This window comes from Oncorhynchus kisutch, linkage group LG28, assembly GCF_002021735.2.
Source record: "Oncorhynchus kisutch isolate 150728-3 linkage group LG28, Okis_V2, whole genome shotgun sequence".
NCBI classification, from domain to species: Eukaryota; Metazoa; Chordata; class Actinopteri; order Salmoniformes; family Salmonidae; genus Oncorhynchus; species Oncorhynchus kisutch.
This window is the reverse complement of record NC_034201.2, coordinates 6,414,539-6,420,617: the sequence shown is the minus strand read 5'-3', so window position 1 is coordinate 6,420,617 and position 6,079 is coordinate 6,414,539. Positions and strand designations below refer to the sequence as shown.

The following is a 6,079-nucleotide window of genomic DNA, read 5'->3' as shown; positions in this document are numbered from 1 at the left end:
CATTGTCAGGTTATTGGATGTGTCCGTTTCAGTAACAAACAGAACACCATGGTTGTAATAACTCTTTTAACAGGTAGTTTGTAAATGTGTAGAATGTGTTTGTTTTGGGTCATCACTGGTAAATGAATTGATGTAAATTAGACAGTCAGAGGATTTTCTGAGTAACTGGTCAGGGCATAGCACTTTCCATTTAGCTTCAGGAACTTTGATGTAAGGTTTGATCACACCTGTAGTGACTACTTTACCAGTCAGGCCCATTGATTGTGAACAATGGATAAGCAACAATGTAATTACACCCAACACAATGTTGACAAAAAGGTTTTTTATTCAAAAACTATTAATTGTGATATGTTTGTTTGTTTATATATGACTGAAAAAAAATAAGATATACAAAAATAAAGTGATAATTGTGAGGAAATACTGTATGTTCTTTATAATCAAAGAAAAAATACAGGTTGACTTGTTGTCTACATTCACAGTACACTTTGATGTGTTTTGAATATGGGGTCTGCATTGAAACACCTCCAGTTCACACATTTACCCAATTTCGAATTCAGGATTTACATTGAACAACTTTCTACGCCAGCAAAAATTCTGGTTATTAACCAGGTTTCCATTCAAACTTTTTATGCAAGTAAAGTACATGTTGGATATAAAAAATGTCATGACCTGATGGAAACAACGTATTTCCAAATGTCGACAAAACAAAATAAAATACGCTAGACAATGTGAGATATTTTTGTGTCAGTAAAATTAATTTTGTGAGAAATGTCGGTGGAAACCCTTTTATGCACAAATATTGATATAATAACCATCATATTGAAGTCTCCCACATTCCCTGCCGCTGAAAAACATCCCCACAGCATGATGCTGCTACTACCATGCTTCACCGTAGGGTTGGTGCCAGGTTTCCTCCAGACTTGACACTTGGCATTCAAGGAGTTCAATATAGGTTTCATCAGACCAGAGAATCTTGTTTATCATAGTCTGAGAGTCCTTTAGATATCCTTTTTACAAACTCCAAGCAGGCTGTCATGTGCCTTTTACTAAAGAGTGGGTTCTGTCTGGCCAATCTACCATAAAGGTCTGATTGGTGGAGTGCTGCAGAGATGGTTGTCTGGAAGTTTCTCCCATCTCCACAGAGGAACTCTAGAGCACTGTCAGAGTGACCACCGGGTTCTTGGTCACCTCCCTGTCCACGGCCCTTCTCCACCGATTGCTCAGTTTGGCCGACCGGCCAGCTCTAGGAAGAGTCTTGGTGGTACCAAATAGAGGTTGACCGATTGATTAGGGCCGATTTCAAGTTTTCATAACAATCGGTAATCAGCCTTTTTGGGTGCAGATTATGGCTGATTACAGCGATCTCGTTAGGCAGGGTAGCCTAGTGGTTAGAGCGTTGGACTAGTAACCAAAAGGTTGCAAGTTCAAATCCCCGAGCTGACAAGGTACAAATCTGTCGTTCTGCCCCTGAACAGGCAGTTCACCCACTGTTCCTAGGCCGTCATTGAAAATAAGAATTTGTTCTTAACTGACTTGCCTAGTAAAATAAAGGTAAAATAAATTACATTGCACTCCACGAGGAGACTGTGTGGTAGGCTGACCACCTGTTATGTTATGCAATCTTATTATAGTCACTATGGTTGATGATGTTACTAATTTAACTAGCTTGTCCTGTGTTGCATATAATCAATGCGGTGCCTGATAATTATCATCAGATCACAGCCTACTTCGCCAAACGGGTGATGATTTAACAAAAGCACATTCGCAAAAAAAGCACAATCGTAGCACCAATGTACCTAATCAGAAGCACCAATGCCTTTCTTAAAATCAATACACAAGTATATATTTTTAAACCTGCATATTTAGTTAAAAGAAATTACTTTTAGCAGGCAATATTAACAAGGGAAATTGTGTCACTTCTCTTGCATTCCGTGTAAGCAGTATATGCAGTAGTTTGGGCCGTCTGGCTCGTTGAGAGCTGTGTGAAGACCATATCTTCCTAACAAAGACAGTAATTAATTTGCCAGCATTTTACATAATTATGATATAACATTGAAGGTTGTGCAATGTAACAGCAATATTTAGACTTAGGGTTGCCACCCGTTTGATAAAATACGGAACGTTTTGTTTTCGAAATGATAGTTTCCGGATTAGACCAAATTAATGACCGAAGGCTCGTATTTCTGTGTGTTTATTGTATTATAATTGAGCCTATGATTTGATATGATAGAGCAGTCTGACGTAAGCATTAATTCAAACAGCACTTTCCTGCGTTTGCCAGCAGCTCATCGCAACGCTTGAAGTAGAACTTCCCTCGACCTCATGACTTGACATGCACTGTCAACTGTGGGACCAGATATAGACAGGTGTGTGCCTTTCCAGATCATGTCCAATCATTTTAATGTACCACAGGTGGACTCCAGTCAAGTTGTGGAAACATCTCAAGGATGATCAATGGAAACAGGATGCACCTGAGCTAAATTTCAAGTCTCATAACAAAGGGTCTGAATACTTATGTTTTTAATTTTAAATACATTTGCAAACATTTCTAAAAACTGTTTTCGCTTTGCCATTATGGGATAGTGTGTAGATTGCTGAGGATTTGTATTAATTTCATCAATTTTGTAATGTAATAAAATGTGGAAAAAGACAAGGGGTCTGAATACTTTCCCGAAAGGCACTGTATATACCGTCAGTCATCCCCCCACCCCAGTCCCATTCTTCGTTGCATTTGTTGACCTCCAGAAGGACGTCAAAGGAGGGGGTAGGAGGAAGTTTGTTTTCCATTGACCTTCCCCAGGCTCCATTTTTAGCTCTGCTGATGCTGGCTTCGGAGGTAAATGTGCTGATGTTGGCAGTAAAGGTGCTGATTCTACATTCTTTAGCTGACCGCAACTGTAACGTCGACGCAGGGAGTCAAGAAGCAGGTGCAGTTAGTGAGTTTTAATAATAATGAACGTAGAAAGATACAAAACAAGAGAACCGTCTGACAAGGAGACATAAACAATACTACCTGAAGAGTGATGCTAGGGAGTGCTAGATAAAGGGGCAGTAGTCAGGGAAGTGTTTGAGTCCAGGTGTGCCTCTTGATGGGGTGCAGGTGTGCCTCATGATGGGGTGCAGGTGTGCGTAATGAGGGTTGCCAGGTGTGCATAATGATGGGTTGCCAGGACCGGTGGTTAGTAGACCTGTAACGTCAAACGCCGGATAGGGAGAGCGGGAGTAGATGTTACAGTTACGCTGCTCAGATCTCTCTTTCCTGTATTTCTAAATTTTAAGTGTAGCTCAGCAGTAGTGAGCGTTATATCCATCCCCTGGGTCATTAAAATAGTCAACACAAAACTACCATCTTCCAGGGACTAGTGCTCTCGTGGACGACACCTTTTTCTAGCTAGCAGATTGTAACGGGTAAATGTGATGCTCCATTAGCCTTTACAGGTTAGCATATACAAGACAGCACGATATAGATTTTTCAACTAACCTGCCCTTGGTGATATTGTCTTTGATAAGGGATTTGTTTTCTTATTAATATCTGTGTCCAGTCATAGATGGCCACATCCTTCCCCTCTCCTCAGTGATCACTAATTTGGGTGTGAAATTCGAACCCTGCTCTCTTCTTCATATTCCACACACACTCATATTTGACTTGACCTTATGTTGACAGCACTCTACTCCCTTTCCCTCCCATTCATCTCCCCCTGTCTCCACCCTAGATGCTACGTGGTCTCCAATCTCCTACATAGTGGCACCAGCTGAAGCCTACCGCATAACCTCTTGGTTTAGCCAGGTGAATTAAGAGCTTTTACCAGAGACGGAAGAAGAAGCGAGACATCCAACTCTCTAATTTTTTCTGTTTCAATTGAAGTCAATGACCTAAAACCGCGTTCACAATGGCAGTTTGAAGTTCAAATTCTATTTATTTGTATATCCAATTAGAATATGTTATTTTCCCTGCAGTCTGAACAGCCAAAAAGCACATGGAATCGGATACTTCAAGCTACATTTCAACCCCCCCCCCCCCCCCAACAAATAGTGTACTTTTTACTCCATATGTTTTCCCTGACACCCAAAAGTGCTCGTTACATTTTGAATGCTTAGCCGAACAGAAAATTGTCCAATTCACGCACTTATCAGAACATACCTATTGTCTCTGATCTGGCGGACTCATTAAACACACATTCTTTGTTTGTAAATTATGTCTGAGTGTTGGTGTGCTGGCTATCCATAAATAAAAAATTGTGCCACCTGGTTTGCTTAATATAAGGAATTTGAAATGACACATACTTTTACTTTTGATATTTAAGTATATTTTTGCAAATTACATTAACTTTTGATACGTGTATTTAAAGCCAAATACTTTTAGACTTTTACTCAAGTATTATTTTACTGGGTGACAAACTTTAACTTGAGTCCTTTTCTATTAAGGTATCTTGACTTTTACTCAAGTATGATAATTGGGTACTTTTTCCACCACTGGTAATTGTTTACAACAAAAAATGTGTGAATGTGCTAGAAAGCTAAACGGCTATCTAGCTGGCTAGTTGACTGCTGTGGCTAGCCAAAAAAAGGGCTTGTTTTGAAAGTTGGATCATCTTATCCTTTGAGGCTTTAAAAGTGTTCTTACCCTGTGATATTCAACATTCAAAGCAACTGGGAAACATCCATGGCATGCATTGTTGTCACCTTAGCTTGCGACGTAACTTCTGAGGAAGCACAAACACCACCACCGATCAGCTTACAACACTGCACACAAACCTGTCGTTACTATGACAACTAGCGTTGCCTTGCCAGCAAATTACTGCTGTCTGAACACACACAAATACGATTTGGTCACTTGTAACTTTCTGTTTAGACTGTCAATAGTCCAAAATGGATTTGAAAAACAAAACTGATTTGAGCATTAAGGCCTGCATTGTGAACGAGGCTTAAGTAGACCCAGCTGCTATCGCATTGCATGTCTATGGGAGAGCCATAGTTGAAACAATAACAAAGTATTCTACCTGAGTCAGCCTTAACTGTTTTTTTGAGTATCCATTTCACAGCCACCAGAAAAATGGAAGTCAAATCCGGTTTAGGCCAGCTTGGATGTGTATATCTGTGGAGCATTTCAGAAGGACTCGGCTGATCCAGAGTGCTGGTTGTGTATTGGTCTTGTACTGCCATACTTTGTTTTCTTAAATGGGAGTCAAATATTGCCTTTTGTCAAGATTGAAGTGTTTCCCAACTCCAGTCCCCCCAACACACATTTTTGTTGTTACCCAAGACAAACTCAACTGATTCAACTAATTGAGGGCTTTATGATTAGTTGACAAGTTGAATCAGGTGTGCTTGTCTGTGGCTAGAACAAAAATGTTGGGGTTTCTTGAGGACTGGATTTGGAAAACACAGCCTTACACACCACACACACACACACACACACACACACACACACACACACTATGCAATAACAACAACTACCTCTGACTTGACTCAATGTGCCCACCAGATCTACTGTAAGCTGTATTTTTACACAGTGCATTCAGAAAGTATTCAGATCCTTTGACTTTTCCACATTTTGTTACATTACAGCCTTATTCTAAAATGAATTAAATAAATAAAAATGTCCTCATCAATATACACACAATACCCCATAATGACAGAGTGAAAACGTATAAAGATGTATAAAGTGAAATACCTTATTTATGTAATTATTCAGACCCTATGCTATGAGAATCGAAATTGAGCTCAGGTGCATCCTGTTACCATTGATCCTCCTTGAGATGTTTCTACAACTTGATTGGAGTCCACCTGTGGTAAATTTAATTGATTGTACATGATTTGGAAAGGCACACAACTGTCTATATAAGGTCTTACAGTTGACAGTGCATGTCAGAGATAAAAACCAAGCCATAAGATCGAAGGAATTGTCCGTAGAGCTCCGAGACAGGATTGTGTCTTGATACAGATCTGGGGAAGGGTACCAAAACAATTCTGCAGCATTGAGGGTCCCCAAGAACACAGTGGCCTCCATCATTCTTAAATGACATTTGGAACCACCAAGACTCTTCCTAGAGCTGGCCGCCCGGCAGAACTGAGCAAT

The 6,079-nt window shown here is 40.1% G+C and overlaps 1 long non-coding RNA gene across 1 annotated transcript; it reads right to left on the bottom strand.

Moving 5' to 3' along the window:
* Positions 1 to 307: 307 nt before the first annotated feature.
* LOC116358078 (uncharacterized) lies at positions 308 to 4,975 on the bottom strand. Its single transcript, XR_004205914.1, has 3 exons — positions 4,625 to 4,975; positions 3,014 to 3,188; positions 308 to 2,895 (listed from the first exon to the last, which is right to left on the bottom strand). It is a non-coding gene; the product is annotated as an uncharacterized LOC116358078 (long non-coding RNA).
* Between the last annotated feature and the right edge of the window lie 1,104 nt (positions 4,976 to 6,079).